The following is a 12,033-nucleotide window of genomic DNA, read 5'->3' on the forward strand; positions in this document are numbered from 1 at the left end:
CTGGGCTTTATCTTGTCAAATCAAATACTGTCCGAGAGTTGGAAGCAGAAAACGTGTCTCCGGTCAACACGACGGGACACACTCGTTACGATGCGCCGCGTCAATGTCTTGTTTCTGTGTGTGCCTGTGCGTGTGAGTGACTGTGGGGGGACAAAATGTGGAAAAACTTGTTCGTCACTGGTGCTCGGGAGAGAACGTTCATTGAAGGATTGCTTGAGGTATGTTCACGTACTTTTCATACGATACGGCACGCAAGCAGGCAACAAAACGTTATGTACCCTAGCAAGCGCAAGTACATACGGTTGCACGTAAACATGTCGGCTTTCCGTTGAATCATGCCCTAAAGCTTCAGTAAACATTGGTTTGTGCGTGAGAAGAAATGTTAACAACAGCGCGCTAGTATGCTGACAACGGTAAGCACGGGAGGTGATGTGCCGGTCAGAATACGCAATCCTATTGGTCTCTGTCAAGTTGCGCTGTCAGAGAGTTGTCGTTTCTATGTCACACTACACGGAAGATATCAAAAAAAAGAACCCAATTTGCCAGACTTCATTGGCGTTGTAGGGCCAAATCGTTTGTCGTGGCTTATGTCACACGACAAGAAGTTTTGTTGTTCCCGACATATGTCGGGACCCGATCTGGGAAATCGGCTGCGATAGGTAATCTGTGCGTGAATGTCAGAATCAGAATCAGAATCATCTTTATTTGCCAAGTATGTCCAAAATACACAAGGAATTTGTCTCCGGTAGTTGGAGCCGCTCTAGTACAACAGACAGTAAATTTACAGAACATTTTGGAGACAAAGACATTGACAAAAAACAATTGTGCAAAAAGATGCAGAGTCCTCTAGCATTTAGAGCAGTTCGAATGACTAATTTTGCAACAGACCGGTGCAATGACCATTGTGCAAGGGGCGCTGAGACTTCAAGGAGTGTATGCGGTTTAAAGTGACGAGTAGTGTGATAATCTGGGACAATGTTGGTTGTGCAAATGTTACAGATACTCCTCAAACAGTGTGCAAATGGAGCAGATGCTACTCTGGCATGAGTGGCCAGTATATGCAAATAGTGCAGCATGGCGAGACAACTACAGTGAGTGCACGAGTAATACATAATTGGCCCCACAGAAATGTGACAACGAACTCAAGTCAAAAAATTGCCAGCTTGTTGTAATGGAATTATAGGTTAGGTGTTTAAGAAGTTGATCGCAAGAGGGAAGAAGCTGTTGGAATGTCTACTAGTTCTAGTTTGCGTTGATCGGTAGCGCCTACCTGAGGGAAGGAGCTGGAAGAGCTGGTGACCGGGGTGCAGACGGTCCGAGAGGATTTTGCACGCCCTTGTCTTAGTTCTGGCAGCGTGCAAGTCCTCAATGGTGGGTAGGGGGGTACCGACAATCCTTTCAGCAGTTTTGATTGTCCGTTGGAGTCGGAGTTTGTCCTTTTTTGTAGCAGCACCAAACCAGACTGTGATGGAAGAACACAGGACCGATTCGATGACCGCTGTGTAGAACTGTCTCAGCAGCTCTGGTGGCAGGCCGTGCTTTCTCAGAAGCCGCAGGAAGTACATCCTCTGCTGGTCCTTTTTGAGGACGGAGTTGATGTTAGTCGCCCACTTCAGGTGCTGAGAGATTGTAATTCCCAGGAACTTGAAGGTCTTGACGGTTGACACAAGGCAGCTGGACAACATGAGGGGCAGCTGTGGCAAAGGATGCCTCCTGAAGCACACGATCATCTCTGCAGACTTGAGCATGTTCAGCTCCAGGTTGTGTCGCCCGCACCACAGCTTCAGCCGCTCCACTTCCTGTCGATATGCAGACTCGTCACCGTCCTTGATTAGGCCGATGACAATGGTGTCATCTGCAAACTTCAGGAGTTTGACAGCCGGGTTCGCTGAGGTGCAGTCGTTCGTGTAGAGAAAGAAGAGCAGCGGAGAGAGGACATAACTTTGGGGCGCCCCAGTGCTGATGCTGCGTGTGGATGAGGTGGCCTCCCCCAGCCTGACCTGCTGTGTCCTGCCCGTCAGAAAGCTGTAAATCCACTGGCAGATGGCAGGTGAGACGCTGAGCTCGAGAAGCTTGGATGAAAGGAGTTCAGGGATGATGGTGTTGAACGCTGAGCTGAAGTCCACGAACAGGATCCTCGCGTAGGTCCCTGCACTGTCGAGGTGTTCTAGGATGAAGTGCAGTCCCATGTTGACTGCATCACCCGCAGACCTGTTCGCTTGGTAGGAAAACTGCAGGGGGTCCAGCAGGGGACCTGTGACACTCTTGAGGGGGTCCAGCACGAGACATTCAAAGGACTTAATGACCACAGATGTCAAAGCGACAGGCCTGTAGTCATTCAGACCCGAGATTGCAGGTTTCTTAGGGATTGGAATGATGGTGGAGCGTTTGAAACCGGATGGAACTTCGCACAGTTCCAGAGATCTATTGAAGATCTGAGTGAAAACTGGAGCGAGCTGGTCCGCGCAGACTTTGAGGCAGGATGGGGACACATGGTCCGGGCCTGCCGCTTAGTTAATCTTTTGTTGTTTGAAGATGCGTCTCACATCCTGTTCATGAATGGTTAACGCAGAAGTCAGAGGTGTGATTGTGGTCGCGGGTGCGGCCGGGTGGGTGTGTGGTGTGAAAGTGTCCTTTTCAAATCTGCAGTAGAAGGTATTCAAGTCGTTGGCTAGTGTGCTATTGTTCTCAGCTTGGGGGGATCGTCGCTTGTAATTAGTCAGCGATTGGAATGCATGCCAGACTGATTTAGAGTCGTTTGCGCTAAACTGTTTTTCCAACTTTGCTGCCTAGTTTCTATGCAGCAAAGCTGCATAGTTTCTTTTTGCAATGTTAATTTCTTTAGTCAGCTGGTTTCTAGCTCGATTATACAGGGCCCTGTCCCCACTCTGATATGCGTCCTCCTTAGCTTGGCGAAGCTGCTTAAGTTTAGCAGTGAACCACGGCTTGTTGTTGAATGTGCGAAAAGATTTTGTTGTCATTTCACGCTGTCCCAGGTCAGTGTCAGCACTCGGTCACCAGGAGGGTGGAGTCTTGTGTGCAGAAGTGCTGTTGTGTGCCTCAAAGTGAGCAAAGAAGTCATTTAGCTCATTTGGCAGGGTGGTGGAGCTGTCGCAGGTCTGTGGTGTGGGTTTATAGTCCGTAATGGTCTGAATACCACGCCACAGACTCCTGGTGTCACTGCTGTCACTGAAGCGAGTTTCAGAAGATACGTTATGAAGGCATGATGATATGGGACATGTAGGTGCTGACAAAGTAATTCACTTAGTGAGTGAACGCTTCTACATGCAGAGAGAAATAGAAGATTACGTTATCCGTCAATGCATTTGTTTAAAACAAAAACACCCTTGTGTTCAAGACAACGCTCCGATGGGTTCAATCAAAACAAGTGTTCCATTTGAACTTGTATCAATAATCTATCTTCATCTTGAACCAAATGAAGGCAGTTATGAATACATATTAATTTTGGTAGATCATTTCACACGTTTTACGCAAGCTTATCCAACAAGAAATAAGTCTGGCAGAACTGCGGCTGAGAAAATGTTTTACGATTTTATCCCGAGGTTTGGATATCCTGAAAACCCCCACCATGATCAGGGCAAAGAATTAAAAAACAGCTTATTCCAGAGACTCCAACAGTTAGCGGGGATAGCTAATCCTTGAACAACTCCCTATTATCCACCGTGAAATCCCATTGAAAGACTGAACAGAACCCTCCTACAAATGTTACGCACCCTACAGGAAGAAAAAGAATATAGAAAGTAGAAAGAACATTTACCACACATCCTCCATGCAATCAACTGGGTACTCACCATTCTTTCTCCTCTATGGTAGAACACCAAGATTACCACTTGACCTACTTTATGACATAAAACCTGAAAGTGACAGCCAAACAAAACAAGCGTATGCTGATAAATGGTCTTTGCAACTGCGGGAAGCATACAAAATAGCTTCAGAAAATAGCTAGAAAAGCTCAGCTAAAGGGAAAAAGTACTATGAGCAACACACAAAAGGCATTCCTTTACAACTTGGAGACCGAGTACTGGTCAGGAATCTCTCAGAACGCGGAGGACCTGGAAAACTAAGACCTTATTGGAAAAATTCCATCCACTAAGTTGTTAAAAACATTGGAAATTGACCTGTTTACCAAGTTTGAGCAGAAACAGGAGCTTGAATTATCAGAGTTTTGCACAGAAATCTTCTATTACCAGTCAATTACCACTGGAAAAAGACCAGACTCAAAATATAAACTGAACAGGACAGAATACAGAGGAATACACATATCACTGGTATTGTGTCCCTGTGAATCAATGAAACAGAACTCAACCTCAGACCATGAACTCAGAGCTGCAGCCCCTGAATGTAAACCCTTAAGGCGAAGTACTCAAAGTACTCACTGCCAAAACCAAGCACATCACCCCGAGTTGCTGTGCAAAACCCAAACATGTCAATCCCAGCTGGCGCACTTCATTCAGTGCCAAGACCAGCGCCTATTGTCACAGTTCCAGCTGATGTTATACCGAACGAGACCTATGAAAGGGACAATGTCAATGAAACTATGACTGTTGAAAACAATGATTTGGAAACGGCTACTTCAGGTGAACAATGTGATAATGTGTCAGATTCAAATGGACATGAGGATATCACAACAGCACGGAGATCAATCTGAACAGTGAAACCGAGGGAAATTCTCACCTACAACCAGTTTGGACAGCCATCTTACCAAGCATGGAAAACATGATGTTTGCCTGTGTAGCGTACCCAATCCCCTACTATCCAGCACAACCTGACATGTACTATTACTCCCCACCCGTTTGGACATGTTCGGTGTTAGGACAAAAGACGATGAAAGATGATGTTTTTGTACCCTGACTTGAGACATTGGTACAAGATGCCCGGAGTCTTCTTTTAAAGCAGGGGAGAGTGTAGTCGGATTGAAAATGCCGAATCAAAGGTTTAATTTAAAACAGACACCCCCTTAATTTTCTGGGTGATCTACCAATGTTTTTATTGTTATTGTCTGTGTGCCACTTGTTGCTGTTCAGCTAACCCTAGATCTGGCGCTAACACAAGTGTGGAGCATAAATATGCTATGGTAGTGTGGAATGAGTGGACTATTCAGAAAGGGTCTGGTTCAACAATGTTAAATGCTCTGTGTGACGGAGATACAAAAATAGTCAGAGAGAACAGAAAAAATATGAAAGCAATTGTGGAGTTCACTGCATGCCAGGGACTTTCACAAAGAGGAGACAGAGAATGACACGGCTGTCAACCAGGGAAACTTCCTTGAACCTTTTACAGATTCGAGGCAAATTTGACAAAACTGTTGCAGAAAAGATAGCAGATATTCCAAGAAATGGAAAGTATGCGCAAAAAAGTGATGAAATACAAGATGCTGAAATGTCTGATTTAAAGGTAGATGAAAGTAAGGACCTGAGTAAAATGGAACAAGTATCTTTGGTGGTGCACGATGTGAAAAATGATGTCGTGGAAGGATTTCTCCATTTCACGCCAGATGATGGTTTAGACACAGTCACCTTTTTGCTATGATCAAAGACTCTCAGGAAATGTAATATTGATTACACTGCCTGTATTGGGCAGTGTTATGACAGCACTGCAGTAATGTCCAGTGTTCACACTGGGGTTTAAGAAAAATTCAGAAGAGGTCCCTCGCGGAATCTACATTCATTGCCATGCGCGCCAAGTTGGTGAATTACGTTCGCAAAGTCGACGCATATGACCCACTTCTGACAAGATGTGGCCAACAAACACTTGGTTCCTGTCCTCGGTAGTCCAGTAACGGTAGGGGAAAATGTGTGTTTTGCAGGCAGAAGGAGTTTGGACTCATTTACCTCAAATAGAGCTTAATATACACAAAACGGTCACGCTGCATTGGCCGGGAATCGAACCCGGGCCTCCCGCGTGAATTCTACCACTGAACCACCAATGCTTGGTATGGTGGCACTTGCACTTTGACCACATTCCAATGCTATCAAACGGGTCGCCCACCGGATGAGCAGACCCCCCGGGGTGAATAAAGACCCGGACCCTTTGTTCCTTCTAAACAACATACTATACAACTGTCAGGATGGCTGAACAGTCTAAGGCGCTGTGTTCAGATTGCAGTCTCTATGGAGCAATAGGTTCAAATCTTACTCCTGACAGTGTCTAGTGTATAAAAACAATGTGTCCATTCTGTCGTTCCTTTCCTTTTTGTGAGTGCTCCTCTGCTGGTGGAATTAAATGCTCACATGGCGAGTGACAATGTGACCCGGAAGGGCGTGATAAAGGCGAACGCCTCCTCACCCCTCCCCGATCTGAGCACGAGTCGTACTTACGAATAGGAATAATGTGCTCATCGTAGACTGTCAATAATGAAAACCATGTTCACACATCAGGGTTTCCAGATGAGCACTTGACACCAGAACAACCTAAAGCCGCAGTTTGATGATCAACTTTGTGGTCATGTCATCGGGCTTGCTGTCGCATTTTTTGGACACTAATGTCAAAAGAGGGGCGGAGATGCAATCTGATACCCACTGGGTGGTGTGTTTGCTTCGATGTTGGGGGCAGATGTCAGTTCGACCTGAAAGAGAATTACGTATTGTGAGGGTGTGCTGGTAATGTAAAAAGTAAAAAGTATTGAGTCAGTAAGTCAGAGGCACTGGCATGCATATAAACATCAGAAAACTATGATGCAATGAAAAACAACACAATCGAAGTCTGTCGGAGTGGCTGAGCAGTCCAAGCAACTCCATTCAGGTTGTAAGATCTACGGGTATGCGGGTTGAAATTCTGCTTCTTGTGTGATTAGACTGACAAAAACTGTCTGTTTCCTCTCCTTGGCTTTCCAGTCCAACAGAAATTGGTACAACTAGGGTGTTATCATTGTTTCTGCCCGACACTTCCATGAAACAACACAAGGGATGTTTATGAGGCTGGCCAAGCGCGCCAAGTTGGTGAATTACGTTCGCAAAGTCTACGCATATGACCCACTTCTGACAAGATGTGACCAACAAACACTTTGTTCCTGTCCTCGGTCGTCCAGTACAGGTCGGGGAAAACGTGTGTTTTGCAAGCAGAAGGAGTTTGTACTCTTTTACCTCAAATAGAGAGTAATATACACAAAATGGTCAAGCTGCATTGGCCGGGAATCGGAACCGGGCCTCCCGCGTGGCAGGCGAGAATTCTACCAATGAACCACCAATGCTTGGTATGGTGGCTCTTGCACTTTGACTACATTCCAATGCTCTCGAATGCATTTTTTGTCGAATGGCTGTCCGTTGTCGCGCTCGTGCGGCTCCAACTCCCGGAGACAAATTCCTTGTTTGCTTTTGACATCCTTGGCAAAAAAAGATGATTCTGATTTTGATTCTGCTGATTCCGATTTTATTTACTCTACATTATCTACTCCGACAAATACTGCCATTCACTCCACTGTAATGTATTCCTCAGAAGTGGTTCGGGTTCATAAACTGTGGCTTTGGGGTCCACACAATAATGTGCAATAATTACGTATCATTTAAAAATCCATACCTTTGTATCCTTAGCCTCGAGTCAATTAAAAGCCCTGATGTGATAACATTGTGCTGTATCACACACATATATATATATATATATATATATATATATATATATATATATATATATATATATATATATATATATATATATATATATATATATATATATATATATATATATATATATATATATATCGATATATGTGTGTCACCCCCAGTGCACTCTGCATTCTTTTCACAGTCCCCTCATATCGGTGCATCACCTGACAGGAAGGTGTCCTGTGAATGTTGCTGCTCTGCGTGCTCGCAGATCAAATGTCCCGACTTGGAAAAAGACAGGACAGATTTAGAACGATCAAAAGAAAAATAATTTTGCTTGGTTGCTTCCTCACCCTCACACATGACACTGCGACTTAACAGACAGCATAACAATTACATTCAAGTACTGTGCCAGATTAATGTTACCAAAATCACAATTCTGTGACTTTTATGTGTGGTCACCTTTAGAATTGTATATGAGAACAACCCCAGATCCGAGTTTCAGAAGATACGTTATGAAGGCAACAAGGTTTTCAAGTGTGGAGAGTTGCCAGAATTGCGAGGAAAGTGGTACATACGAAATACAGTGCGGAATCTTGGTGTAACATCTGATCTGTAGGCCTGTATCTGGAAAGGTAAACAGAATAAAGGGAACAACTCTTTGTAATTTTTGCGGAAAAACCCTTGAACACCCCAGGCCTTTGACACAAATGAGATGCTTCCTTCTCTGTGGTGTGTTGAATCTACATGCCATTTTTTGGGCCTGCCTTCGTGCCACTTTAAAAGCATTTCAATTATTTTCAATGGGGAAAATGGATTTGAGATAGAAGTAAATTGAGTTCCTCTTCCTGTTGGAAGCGTATTTTATTATGATCACATATACCGCACACTTTCGAGTTAACCACGAAAAGTCACAGCTTCTTGACAGTCTAGTTCAATCAATTATTCATTTATTTGATATGGACATCACTAAATGATTGGAAAACAAGGCATCCCCTCTCCTTGAGCCGTCACCTTATCGCGGTGGAGGGGTTTGTGTGTCCCAATGATCCTAGGAGCTAAGTTGTCTGGGGCTTCACGCCCCTGGTAGGGTCACCCATGGCAAACAGGTCCTCGGTGAGGGGCCAGACAAAGCACGGCTCCAAAAACCCGATGACGAACAAAATATATGGATCAAGGTTTCCCTTGCCTGGCCGCGGGTCACTGGGGCCCCTCTCTGGAGCCAGGCCTGGAGGTGGGGGACGAAGGCGATGAAGACGAATCACCTTTTATTGTGATGAACATGCATGCATGTACACGAAATTTGTTCTCTGCATTTAACCCATCACAGTGAACACATACACATGTTAGTGGAACACACTGGAGCAGGGGGCAGGGGGCCCCACGGTGGCAGGCGATGATCCTAACCATGGGCCACGGCTGCCACAGAATGTCACCTCTCTGACAGGGAAGGAGCCCGAGCTGGTGTGTGAGGTTGAGAAGTTCCGACTCGATGTAGTCGGACTCGCCTCTACGCACAGCTTAGGCTCTGCTACCAGTCCTATCGAGAGGGGTTGGGCTCTCTTCCACTCTGGAGTTGCCCATGGTGAGAGGCGCCGAGCAGGTGTGGATATACTTATTGCCCCCCGGCCTGTACGTTGGGGTTCACCCCGGTGGACGAGACGGTAGCCTCCCTCCGCCTTCGGGTGGGGGATGGGTCCTGACTGTTATTTGTGCCTATGCACCAAACAGCAGTTCAGAGTACCCACCCTCTTTGGAGTCCTTAGAGGGGATGCTGGAAGCGCTCATGCTGGGGACTCCATCATTCTGCTGGTGGACAATGCTCACGTGGGCAATGACAGTGAGACCTGGAAGGGTGTGATTGGGAAGAACGGCCCCCCCGATCAGAACCCGAGTGGTGTTCTTTTATTGGACTTCTGCGCTCACCACGGATTGTCCATAAGGAACACCATGTTCAAGCATAAGGGTGTTCACACGTGCACTTGGCACCAGGACACCTTAGGTCGCAGTTCGATGATCGACTTTGTGGTCTTGTCATCGGACTTGCGGCCGCATGTCTTGGACACTCGGGTGAAGAGAGGGGCGGAGCTGTCAACTGATCACCACCTGGTGGTGAGTTGGCTCCGATGGTGGGGAAGATGCCGGTCCAAAGTGGCAGGCCCAAACGTATTGTGAGGGTCTGCTGGGAACGTCTGACAGAATCCCCTGTCAGAAGGAGTTTCAACTCCCACCTCCGGCAGAACTTCACCCACGTCCTGGGGGAGGCGGGGGAAATTGAGTCAGAGTGGCCCATGCTCAGCGCCTCTATTGCCGAGGCAGCCGACCGGAGCTGTGTCCGGAAGGTAGTCGGTGCCTGTCGTGGCGGAAATCCCCGAACCCGTTGGTGGAAACCAGCGGTGAGGGATGCTGTCAAGATGAAGAAGGAGTCCTGTCAGACCTTTTTGGACTGTGGGACTCCTGAGGCAGCTGATGGGTACCGGCTGACCAAGCGGAATGCGGCTTTGGTGGTCGCTGAGGCAAAAACCCGGGCATGGGAGGAGTTTGGTGAGGCCATGGAGAACGACTTCCGGACGGTGTCTTTGTGTGTCTTTTTAAGCTTCCATTTTCAAAATATTTACTGAATTGTTTTCCAAACACTCCAATGTCATCTGATTAAAGGTCTGATAAAGAGTGGCCGAGACGGAACTTTTGATACCTCATTTGTGCGTAGAAAATTGTTGTTTACGTTCCTTTATGTTTGCACGTGCCTGCAGAATTAAATAGCATTTATTATTATTATGATGACAAAAAACATTGACAAAAAACAGTCACTGAGCAATTTAGGGTTGCTAGTTATCTGGTAATGCCAGTACATTTTTTTTTTGACAATTGTGCAAAAAGATGCAGAGTCCTCTAGCATTTAGAGCAGTTCGAAAGACTAATATTGCAATAGTCCGGTGCAATGACCATTGTGCAAAGGACGCCGAGACTTCAAGCGAGTTGTGCGATAATCTGGGATAATGTTTATTGTGCAAATGTTGCAGATTTTCTTCAATCAGTGTGCAATTGGAGCAGATGCTACTGGCATGAGTGGCCAGTCTTGGTCAACAACAGATATACAAATAGTGCAGCGTGGCGAGACTACTACAGTGAGTGCACGAGTAATATATAATTTTCTTCTTCCAGCTCCTTCCCCCAGGTAAGTGCTATCGAACAATGCAAACTAAAACTAGCAGACATTCCAACACATTCATCCCGCTTGCTCTTAACTTCTTAAACAGTTCACTTACAATTGCATTGTAACATGCTGCCAATTTGTCTTGAGATTGTTGTCCCATCTCTGTCGGGCCAATTATATATCCATCCATCCATCCATCCATTTTCTACCGCTTATCCGGGTCGGGTCGCGGGGGCAGTAGCTTTAGCAGGGACGCCCAGACTTCCCTCTCCCCAGCCACTTCATCCAGCTCTTCTGGAGGGATCCCGAGGCGTTCCCAGGCCAGCCGAAGGACGTAGTCTCTCCAGCGTGTCCTGGATCGTCCCCGGGGTCTCCTCCCGGTGGGACGTGCCCGGAACACCTCACCAGGGAGGCGTCCGGGAGGCATCCGAATCAGATGCCCCAGCCACCTCATATGGCTCCTCTCAATGCGGAGGAGCAGCGGCTCTACTCTGAGATCCTCCCGGATGACCAAGCTTCTCACCCTATCTCTAAGGGAGAGCCCGGACACCCTGCGGAGGAAACTCATTTCGGCCGCTTGTATCCGGGATCTCGTTCTTTCGGTCACGACCCACAGCTCAGGACCATAGGTGAGGGTAGGAACGAAGATCGACCGGTAAATTGAGAGCTTCGCCTTTTGGCTTAGCTCCTTCTTTACCACAACGGACCGATACAAAGTCTGCATCACTGCAGACGCTGCACCGATCCGTCTGTCGATCTCCCGTTCCATTCATCCCTCACTCGTGAACAAGACCCCAAGATACTTGAACTCCTCCACTTGGGGCAGGATCTCATCCCCGACCTGGAGAGGGCATGCCACCCTTTTCCGACTGAGGACCATGGTCTCAGATTTGGAGGTGCTGATTCTCATCCCAGCCGCTTCACACTCGGCTGCGAACTGGTCCAGTGAGAGTTGGAGCTCACGGCTTGATGAAGCCAACAGAACCACATCATCAGCAAAAAGCATAGATGCAATACTGAGGCCACCAAACCGGACCCCCTATACGCCTTGGCTGCGCCTAGAAATTCTGTCCATAAAAGTTATGAACAGAATCGGCGATAAAGGGCAGCCTTGGTGGAGTCCAACCCTCACCGGGAACAAGTCCGACTTACTGCCGGATATGCGGACCAAACTCTGACTTCGGTCGTACAGGGACCGAACAGCCCGTATCAGGGGGTTCGGTACCCCATACCCCTGAACCACCCTCCACAGGACTCCCCGAGGGACACGGTCCAACGCTTTCTCCACAAAACACATGTAGACTGGTTGGGCGA

The 12,033-nt window shown here is 47.0% G+C and overlaps 1 non-coding gene across 1 annotated transcript; it reads right to left on the reverse strand.

Annotated features, from left to right (window-relative positions):
* Window positions 1-7,139: 7,139 nt before the first annotated feature.
* trnag-gcc (transfer RNA glycine (anticodon GCC)) lies at window positions 7,140-7,210 on the reverse strand. Its single transcript has one exon. It is a non-coding gene; the product is annotated as a tRNA-Gly (tRNA).
* Between the last annotated feature and the right edge of the window lie 4,823 nt (window positions 7,211-12,033).

Source organism: Phycodurus eques, unplaced genomic scaffold, assembly GCF_024500275.1.
Source record: "Phycodurus eques isolate BA_2022a unplaced genomic scaffold, UOR_Pequ_1.1 contig_24, whole genome shotgun sequence".
Lineage (NCBI taxonomy): Eukaryota > Metazoa > Chordata > Actinopteri > Syngnathiformes > Syngnathidae > Phycodurus > Phycodurus eques.